This window comes from Peromyscus eremicus, chromosome X (genome assembly GCF_949786415.1).
Source record: "Peromyscus eremicus chromosome X, PerEre_H2_v1, whole genome shotgun sequence".
NCBI lineage: Eukaryota > Metazoa > Chordata > Mammalia > Rodentia > Cricetidae > Peromyscus > Peromyscus eremicus.
The window spans coordinates 89,281,538-89,292,739 of record NC_081439.1 but is presented as its reverse complement, the minus strand read 5'-3'; the positions used below and the strand labels follow the sequence as shown (position 1 = coordinate 89,292,739).

General features: G+C 38.1%; 1 pseudogene; it reads left to right on the top strand.

Moving 5' to 3' along the window:
• Positions 1 to 2,374: 2,374 nt before the first annotated feature.
• On the top strand, positions 2,375 to 8,890 carry LOC131900136 (large ribosomal subunit protein uL6-like; annotated as a pseudogene).
• Positions 8,891 to 11,202: the final 2,312 nt, after the last annotated feature.

Genomic DNA, 11,202 nt, shown 5'->3' with positions numbered 1-11,202 from the left:
TGAGTTGGACCTTTTGTTGCTTCTCTCCTTTGGAAGCTTGTATGGTGCCTTCTGGTACCATAAAAGCTGATCCTCATGAATGAGACATTCAGATCAGGTCCAGCTCATGGGTCTCTGGGCCCTGTTTATGAAGTAAATGATATCTTCAGCAATAGGGACTTACCTTCCACTTCTGGGAATGCAGCCAAAGGCAATGTTTTAGGAGTCTCTTAGAAAACCATGACCAGCAACACAAAAGATGGTCGGGATGTTTGTTAAATGGTCTTTGTCTTTTGGAGGGAGTGTTGTCAGCCCAGGTGAGAAAATTTCATTTAAACTATAAATATATATATATATATATATATATATATATATATATATATATATATATATACTTGTGTGTATTATTATAGTTTGGGCTTTTGTTTGTTTGTTTGAGATAGATAGTTTGAGCTTAGATTTTAAGTTCTGGTCTGGTTACCCCATGCTAATTATATAATCTTGGGCATTTAAAAACAGTAAGCTTCTGTTTCCTCGCCAGAGAAATAATGGCACACACATCACAGCACTGCTATGATGTCTAAATCAAATGTACATGGTAAATGTCCCTCAAACAGCTCAATAGATGGTAGGTAGTAGCATCAGAGAGTGTATAAAAGGGGCATTATAGAGAACCCATCATGTTACATGGCCTGGACTCTCCCTAGGCTGCCTGCCCCCAAGGCAAAACTATTTGTTAAGCAAGGAAGTACCTGCCATGTACTATACCAATCAAGTTAAATTGTTCTACAAATTCTTGCCAGTTTAATCAACTAAAAGCATAAAGATCATTTTTGGCATTAAATCCTAGACTGCTTTTCTCAAAGCAGTCATGTCATTTTTCCATCTTTAAGAATTACCAGTGATTCCCGGTTGTCATTAAACAGCAAAACTCTACTTGGCCTGGAGTATACATAGCATGAATAGGCACAATGTCAATGTCAGCCAGGGTTTGACCTGCCTAACTAGACCAAGTCATCCTGCAAGAGAAATGTGGTTGAGCAGAAGCAAAGGCCCAAATTTTTAGCTGAGATGATAACTCATGCACTACCAAGATTCAAGAGATTGGGGATAAGATCTCAAGCAGGACATAGACAGGTTATCAGTTGAAGATTTACATGGGCATGGTAAGCAGTGATCAGAGGTCCAAATAGGGGCTGTTGCTACACAGTCTAAAAGCAAGGAACCCCAAATTTGACTATCAGTAGAAGTTGTCCTTAGGTACTTAAAATTAGTGAGACACATTGATAAGGACTTGACTATTAATTGCTTCATCTAGTCAGTAGTTTGCTCATTTAGTTAGTACTGTTATCATTTCCATTAAAAAAAAAAACAAGGGAAACAGGATTTAAGCTGGAACATTGTAAAGTTAGGGTACAATCCCAGATCTGTCTAGTTCAAACATACATGCCCTCAACCATCATAAATGCCTCCCCAAACACAATGCTACCAGTGACTAAAGAGCACACACTTGGCCGCTTGGACACAAGAATAAAACTGTCTCAGCAATAAAACTGACATGTCACTTAACTAGATAGCTGTTGAAGTGAATGTCTTCCTTGTTGTCTACTGTGTGGTGCTGGCAGGATACCAATTGTATATTAAGACTATCAGGAAAAGGGTAAGAAATTCTCTGAGCTGCATTGAAACAGATTGCTGTAGTGATTTGCTTCAGGATTTGATTATTTTGCTGCTGCTAACAGTTTACTTTGGCCTATACGTGAATCTTGAAATTTTTGTCTTAATTACTTCCCATAGTCTAAATTTTCTAAGCTAAACAACATAATGGTTTCTATCACTATACCTTTAAATTCCTTATCTTTACTTCATCTGTGAAAGATGGTACAACAAGCTGGAGGAGGTGGCTCTTTCTTCCACTGGGAACCCGTGTTTAAAAAGTGACAATTTCTGTAAGAGATGATGTCTCACTTTGCAAGGATGGTGTTTGCTTTCTACAGAATAGGACTAGAAGGGAATAGGTAAAAGAGGAAGACAGTATTAAGTAGCAGCCTCTGTTGGAAACTGTCTGGATCCCTTTGGAGGACAGAGAAAGCTGAACTACCTCAGAATGTAGTGGGAGGAGGAAAGAATGGTGGTATAAACTATGCCCACTTTTACAGTAAATACAATACTGAAATTAACATCCAAAGAAGATGGCTTCCTTGAGAAGTGAGCTACAATGGTAACTGTGTTTCTGACTAGGGATACTGTAGTGAATGAATTATAAATAAAGCCAATAATGTATCATGTTAGCAAAGGTATAACAATTACAATGGAACTATAATGATTATGAACAATCTAGTCATGTGCCTCTGCTGTATTGCCTTTATAATATGTATCTAAGATGTTCCCAAAAATGAACAAGGTAATGCACAGAGAGTAAGCATTTCATTTACTTGTTTGCCTTCTTAGATATTAACTTTAAAGTACCTTCAAAAGTAATCTAAATGTTCTCCACATAGCCTTTAAAATACAAAATTCAGGGCTGCATTTCAAGAGTGCTTGTTGCTCCTACAGAGGACAAAATTGGTTCTAAGCACTTACATTGAGCTCCTCACTACTACTTCTTACCCCAGCTCCATGGAATCTGACACTTTCTTCTGACTGCTGCAGGCACCTGCACACATGTACACACTTTTGCAACACACACACATACACACACACACACACACACACACACACACACACACACGGGCGGGGGGGGGGGCGCGGGGGTGAGAGAAAGAGAAGCAATGATTTCCTAAAAAGGACTCCAATAGTACGAGAAGTAATCTCAAGAACTGACAGGATTGCATGGATTTAAGACGCTTGTATACAGCAAAGGAAACAATGTCTAGAGTGAAGAGAAAACCTACAGAATTGGAAAACATTCTTTGACAATTATACACTGGACTGGGGATTAGTATCCAGTATATGTAAAGAACTGCAAAAGTTAAACATACAATGAAATAAATCCATTCAATAAATTGACTAAAGAACAAAATAGACATTTTTCTAAAGAATTACAAATAAATGGCATCCTTAGTCATTGGGGAAATGCAAATTAAAACTTCTTTAAGGATCTATCTCACACCACAATAACTTCTACCAAGAAAACAAATCATAACAAATACTGATGTTGAATCCTTATTTACTGCTTGTGGGTATGTAAATTTGTACAGCCACTGTAGAAATAAGTATGGAGATTACTTTAAAAAACTGAAAATACAACTGGCATATAAAACAGCTATACCACTCATGCCTATATACTTGAAGAACTTTAAGTCCACATACCACATGCATATCCCTGTTTATTGCTACACTATTCACAGCAATCAAGAAATGAAACTATCCTTGACATACATTAATATGAATGGATAAAGAAAATGTGATACATATATACAATGAAATTTTATATAACCATAAAGAAAAATGAAATTATGACATGTTCAGGAAAATGGAATGCAGCTAGAAAGTTTTCATTAAGTGAAATATGCCACTTAGAAGGAATTACTTTATATCTCCCCTCATGTGTGCAAAACATGTATGTGTATATGTGTGTGTGTGTACCTGTGTGTACTATATTTACATGTGTCTGTAAGTCACAAAACTAGAAAGAGGATCATTAGAGGAGGAAGAGATCTTAAAGGAGGTAGAAAATAGAGAGAGTAGTGGAATACATGTAATAAGAAAAGAAAAGTGGGGACTGACTGGGGCAGGAAACAGCTGGAGGGAGGCACAGAGGTAGGCAGTAGAGCACGGGATCCAAGTGTAATGATACACGTCTATTAAGATAATAATGGTGGCACACATTACTTTGCATGCCAACATAAAAATTAATTTAAAATATAAAGTGGTTTTTTTTCTTTGAAGATGTTCAGTGACTTAGAAAATTGTATATTATAGAATATTAATTGGGAATTATGAAAAACAAGTGTTTGTACAACTGTCTTAGTTAAGGTTTCTTTTACTGTGATAAAACACCATGGCCAGAAGCAACTTAGGGAGAAAAGCATTTATTTAATCTTGCAACTTTTAGATTACACTCTATCACTGACATAAGTCAAGGCAGGAACGCAAGACAGGAACCTGGATGCAGGAACTGAATCAGAGGTCATGGAGGAATGCTGCTTACTGGGTTGTTCCTCATGGCTTGCTCAGCCTGCTTTCTTATAGCTTCCAGGACCACCAGCTCAGGGGTGGCCCCACCCACAGTGACTAGGCCCATCCATATCAATCATTAATCAAGAAAATACACTACATATTTGCCTACAGGCAAATCTTTTGGAGACATTTTCTCGATTGGGTGTCTTCCTAAATGATTCTAGCTTGTGTCAAGTTAACATAAAACTAGCCAACACAACATTATTTTATAATAATAATCATGGTATATATGTAAAACTTATTTTAAAATCAGAACATACATCCCAAAGTTACCAGTGGCTTTCATCAGAAGATAGGATTATGTAAAATATCACCACATCCCACCCCAACATGGGTGAGAGCTCACAAAATCTGGGAACCTAGAGCACAGTGCATAGTCTACAAGTAGCTCAACAGGTTAGAGAGTGTATCATTTATTTTGAATCTCTTCCAGGCCGCTTACTGTTTTTGTTATTGTTGTTGTTGTTTTTGCATATTCTAGGCAACTAGTTTGGTCTCAGAATCTTCTTTTCAGCTTGGCTTTATTGTTCAACAGTCCTTATTGTTCACTCCTGGGAAGGAGAGTACTAATGAATCTGGTCAGTTTCAAGGACTTCCTGAAGCTTATTTTCCATTGTTTACCTTCTGTCTTAAAGTGCTTCCCTGCAGAATGGAATGTTTCAATCTCAGAGGAAACTGTTACACAATAGAACTAAAGTGTAGACATCAGGCACAGAGCTTATTTTTAATATCAGGCATAAGAGTGGGAAAAGTTAAGTATAGGGTAGTGAGTTGGGATATCTCAGAATGTGGAACGAGTTAAGGGAAAGCCCAGAGGAATGAAGGAGCTAAGCCTCCAACACTGATACTTAGAGTAATTGCAGTGATTCATAGTCTCTCCCTCCCTCCACCTCACACACACACACACACACACACACACACACACACACACACACGTTATAATCGCCATATCCAAGAAATACAACATTTACACAATACATAGGTAGAAAATCCACATTCCAATTTCAATTTCACTCGCTCTTCCCAATGATATTCTATTAGCTGTGTTTTGTATTTATTTTAAGACTGAATCCAATAAAATACTGGGCGTTGCATTCAGTTTGTCAGTTTCCTTGATTTCCGTTAATCTAGAACAGCAGTTCTCAACCTGTGGATCACAGACCCATTGCGGGGGGGGGGGGGGGGGGGGGGGGGTGGGGGGTTGAACTACCCTTTTACAAGGTCATCTAAGACCACTGGAAAACACAGATATTTATATTATGATTCATAACATTAGCAAAATTACAGTTATAAAGTAGCAACAAAAATAATTTTATGGTTGGGGGTCACCGCTACATGAGTAACTATGGTAAAGGGTCAAAACATTAGGAAAGCTGAGAAACACTGCTCTAGAAGTTTCTCAGATTCTACTTTTTTCCTTTGTTCTTTATGACATTGAGTTTTTTTAAGAGTGCAGGCCAATATTTTGCAGATGTATCTCAAGTGGATTTGTATGATTTTTTTTCTCGTGAATATATTGTGATTAAACATTTTTTTCACCACAATGTTATGCTCTCATTGGGAGGAATAAAATGCCACTTTTTTTCCCACTAGTGGTGATATTAGTCATTCATTAGGATTGTGTCCAACATATTTCTCTATTGCAATGATATCAGTAAAGCTTTGAATTTGTATGAATATATCCTGTTCAGGAGCAGCCTCTTTAGGCTGAAAGTATAAATTACTTGGTTCACTGCAGAGCCATGAGTTGAAAAGGCATTATCCCTAATTAAAAGAAAAAATAGAAGAGATTCATTTTAATAAAATAAGCTGGCACTAAGCTTCTTAGCCAAATTCATGAGCTATTCACATGACAAGGGACCTTATCTATATAAGAGGTCCCTTATCCAAATTGTGAACTGTTCATGGCTGATTATATTTCAGTCTTTTTGGACAGTTCTTGCCTTGGTCTAAGTTAGTTCTCTTACACATATGGTTGATCAGTATGTATGCCTATATTATTAGAACTGAGCCCTACTGCCTACTCTATAGTAGAAGCTCAAAGTCTGTGCAGTACATTTTTACCCAGTTACAACTACTGTCGTCATGAATGAGAATCTAATCACGCTAAGTGGGAAATATACTTGATTTTGTCAGCTGGCACCAGCGGGAACTAATTTGGCTGCTTGTGCATCTTCCTTCTCATGGGAAACGACAGAGCTTTCGGTTTTCATCCAGATCTTTGACCTTCTTCTTCAGGCGTTAGTCAGGGTTGTTGTGAAAAGGAGGGCTTCTTTATGTTGAGATCAGAAGATTTCCTAAGTAAACCAAGGATCAGCCCTGTGCTTGTTAGGATTCAGTTTGGCTGCAAACGACAGAAAACCCCAAATAATAGTGGGTTAAATAATAAAGCCGTTTATTCCTCTCTGATGTGCAATTCCTCACTTCTGGCCAAGATAGCATAACAAGAACCAGATTTACTCTCCTGCTGGAAACTAGGGCGAAACCAGACCAAATGAAAACAATAGCTTTCAGACGCTGGAAATGAGGCAACAACAACAACCAAAAAAACAACCAAAAAACAAAACAAAAACAACCAGTCACTCCTGCAAGACCGGAAACAATGAAGAGGAGCCCCTGAGCCCTGTAAGTTTCTCCAGCTTAGTGCCTGGAAGGCTTCCAGGCAAAGGTATGGAGAAAGAATACCAAAGCTGAGTTTCACAGGTGAGGAGATGATCCTTGCTCAAAGTCCTGGGGTATCACAGCAGCTAGAATTTGCACAGCAAAGTCCTGAAGAAGAGAGGGCTATGTGAAAGAACTTGAGATCTACGGCAAGTCTCCATTTAATGTTAGCCTGGGTGAGTACTGATCAACATGTATGTGTGTGTAAGGAATTTAACCTAAACCAAGGAAAAAAGCATCCAAAAGGAACAGTAATAACAATCGCAATCCTCAGACATATTAGTGCTTCAATGCTCAACCAAAGTGGAAAAGCTCCTTTTTTGACAGAGCATCAGACTGAGTACTCAAAAGTTCTTGCTTCTGGGGTGGTGTCAAAATAGCCTTAGATTCAAGGATGTTCTAGACCTGGCTAATAAAACAGGCCTGGAGAGACTCTTTTCCCAAGTAATTTAACTGTTTCCCAGAAAAAAAGTCCAAGTATATTTATATAAATACAAACAGTCCAGCAACAATCAAGATAAATTTCACATCTGGCATCCAATAGAAAGTCATCAGACATTCAGATAAGCTGAAAATATTGACCACTAATGAGAAAAGTCAGTCATTCAAAAACTGTCCTATAAGTAAGAGATGATAGAATCAGTAAACAGGTATTTTAAAATAGTTAATATAACTGTTTTTGCACATATTCAAGCTCCTAAAGGAAAGACTGAACAGGTCAAGACTTTAGAAAGACCTAAATAGAACTTGGAAAGATGAAGAACACAATGTTGAGATGCTGTTCAAGTCTACCTAGGCAGTTAAGTATCTGAATGACACAACTCAATAGGCTCTTTCCATCTTGTTACCCCTCCATTTATGATTTTCAAATCGAGTCCAAAGTTGTTACTCTAACTTAAATCAACAGATCTTCAATGAAACAGAGCAAGAGTCTAGGAAAAACAAGAATACCCTTCCATTTAAAAACACTTATACATTTCATGGTTTATAAGTTTATTTTCTATTACTGTGATAAAACACTGACCAAAAACCTGCTTGGAGAGGAAAAAGTTTCATTATACAATTCTTGGGTTATACTCTATCAAGGAGGAAATTCAGGTCAGGAACTCATGGCTGGAAGCCATGTCAGAATGCTGATTACTGACTTCTTCCCCATGGCTTGATCAGCCTGCTTTCTTAAATCATCCAGGACCATGGGTCAAATGGTAGAGCCACACACAAAGGGTTGGACCCTCCCACATCAATCATCAATTAAAAAAATACCCCATAGATTTGCTTCCAGGCTGATCTTATGGAAGCATTTTCTTAATTGGTGTTCCTTCTTTCCAGATAACTCTACCTTGTGTCAAGTTGACACAAAACTAATATATGTGGCATCACTTTTTTGAGTGCATTTACATAAGCCAAAACTTTAGTACACTGTCGCATTCATCTGAAAGTGAAGTTGAAAATTATAGTCTTGCTTTGCTCTTACTTCAAAAATAAAGACCGTTCCTAGCAACAAGACTGTTTACACTCCAGAAAATGTCAGCATCACTCAAAAGCAGTACAAAATTCTCACTAAGGGCCCCAGAAGAACTCTCTGGAGGGACTGCAGTCATATAAATGTAGAACTCGATATCCTTAAAAGGAAAAAGAAGAGACTATAAGTTGACAAATAGTAGGGAAATAGAAAGGGACTAGTTTTTGTTCATACTATCTGTAGTTAAGTACAGGATATGGTCAGGGATGTTACAGTGAGATTCTGTTACAAGATGAAGAGTTTTTACACTCAATTCCCCATCAATACCATTTTTTTTTCAGTAGAATGGATCTTTTGTTGAAATCCAAAATTTCTTGGGTGAAAAGTACATCCTCGGGGTTCAGATGAATATAGATGCCACTTGTTTAGGATCTCAAGTTCAGAAAGAGGAGTTAATTTGTGAAGGAAGTGATATTGAACTTGTTTCAAATTTAGCTGTTTGCTTTGGTCCAGCAAACCACAAAAGTTAAGAACAAGGCTATCAGAACATTTTGGGATAGTATCTATGTTTCTGAAAAGGAAACAGTGCAGCTGGGCAATGAATAAGATCTAAGTTCCCAGCTAGATAAACAAGACACTGGATTATTAGGCAAATCTAGGGCATTTGAATGATGCAATAAAAGACTTCTATTGCTTTGGTGCATTCTTAATCTCTGTAAACTAGTTGGCAAATAAAGTAGACCAACCCAAGAAGAACATAAGGGGGCATTAAGACAATTTATGAGGTAAGGATGTTAATCCCTTGGACCCACATGGTAGAAGGAGGGACCTGACTCCCACAAGTTGTAATCTCACCTCTATATACTCACCATGATGGGTGTGCACTGCCCTTAAATAAATAAATACGTAAATAAGTGTAAAGTTTTTAAAGAACTGGTCTTTATTCTGGGTGGCTACTATTTCTAGCTAAAATATCAGAGTTCAATCAGTTAGCAAAGAATGGGAGAGTAAGAATATGGAGGAAACAAGCCATCACTTGTCCATTTCAGATCCTTGTCATAGTTCTGAAGAGGGTCTTATCCATGTTTGAATAACATTATGATTCTTGGCTTTAAAATAACCTTAATAAAACCCACCCTATGTATTTTTTGATACCCAGAAATTTAAAATTTATGTAATTTGGTTTAAAGTTGTTGTTTTTTTAAATCCCAGCCCCCACATCTCTGTATACTTTGGGATTTATATCAAACTGTCAGAGTTATTCCATTTTCCAGGTCAGTGGCACCGAGCTAGAAGTGGAAATTACACTTTGTTTAACTTTTAACTACATTTATCGTGTCTCAGACACCAAGGCTATTCAATGTGTTTATATCTTAGTCCCGAAATGGCTTGCTCTCTTTCTTTCCTAATAAAGTCACCACCACCTACATCTGAAACCAACTTTTACAAGGCCCTTCATAATGCATGCTGTTGAACTTCCTTGTCTTCTTCCTGAAAGAAGCAGTTGGCCCCCAATAGGTGCAAGCTTTTCTCCCAACTGTATAACACCTACACAGACTTTCTTCCAGTTGTCTACATAACTGATCCGAAGGGCTGAATCACCTGGTTGCTACAACTCAATGACCATTTGAACAGCTTTTCACTATTTACAGGGCCATTATTGCTCTTATCATGTCAAACTGGGCTCCATTCTCTTCAAGGAATGGTAAGTGGCCACGTTGTCGGTCAATGTTCTTCCTCAAGCAAGAAAGTATTACTGAAAAAAATGGCAGTTGTTTCAAGATGCTGCACAAATCACATGTCATAGCTGGCTCACTAAATGTTCCTGCAGAGCATTTTGCACTAGCTCTGTGTGCTATCTTGAGAACACAGACCAAAAACTCTGCAGGAAGTCAGGCCTGGGTGCTTTCCAGTTGCTAATGGCTTTGATTGCTTTAACAACCTTCCCTTCAGACACTGCAGTGTGACATTTTCACTTTCCCCTGTAAAAGCTCTCTCCTCCTGTAATCATATTGCTTCTGTGTGATTAGCATCACAACCGTCATTATTCTTTACGCCAAGTCATAGTGAAGCGGCAACTTATCATGCATAAGGGTTTGGAATAGAAAACTAACATCTTAAAGAAGTGCTTTGGTGGAAGAAGTTAGGATGGAACTTTCAGTGCTGATTTGTATCCCAGATTATGAACTCGGGGAGGATGCTTTCCCTGCTGGTTATTCTACTCTAGATCCTGAGGGCTAGCTTACCGTGGACCTGTCCACAGAGTTCATATTGGAATATGTCTAGTAGTTATCCTCTCTGCCTTGCTCTGTCTCAGTTGGTTTCTATTGAGCCCCCAGAATGAACAGTCCTGGGCCACTTGGGAAAGTGAGGATTTTTGACTTGACAAGGCACTGTGTCTGGTACCATTTTCTTTTTGGTAAGACCTAGCTGTTGCAGAAGAATTGTTCTCACTGCTACTCAGCTGTGCCAATGAAGCCACCTTGAATCAAGGAAGGAGTCAGTGATTGGCTGACTGGGATCAGCCATAGAGATGTTTGAGGACTGAGGAAGTCGGATAGAGAGGGACAGGAGGAGAGGAGGTTTCTGGGGCTTTGGGACCTGGAAAACATGGAAAGTAGGGTCAGCAGATCATCCCTTCACTATTTCTTGGATTTATCATGTTTTAATCTCAATTTCTAACTCCCAAGTTTTTATTCATACTAGAATAATTTAGTTAAACACTATGTCTTGCCATTGTGTAAGAGGAAGGATGGGGGTAGAAAGATAATGTGAAGCAAAAACAACTTATGAGAGTATACAGATATTTTCAGAATAAGGAAATGGAGATTAGGATATTAAGCTGCTTTCCAGGTAAGGTGGAAAGAAATCTTTTTTCAACATGGATTTTTGAAACTTGATGCTGTATGATCACAAAA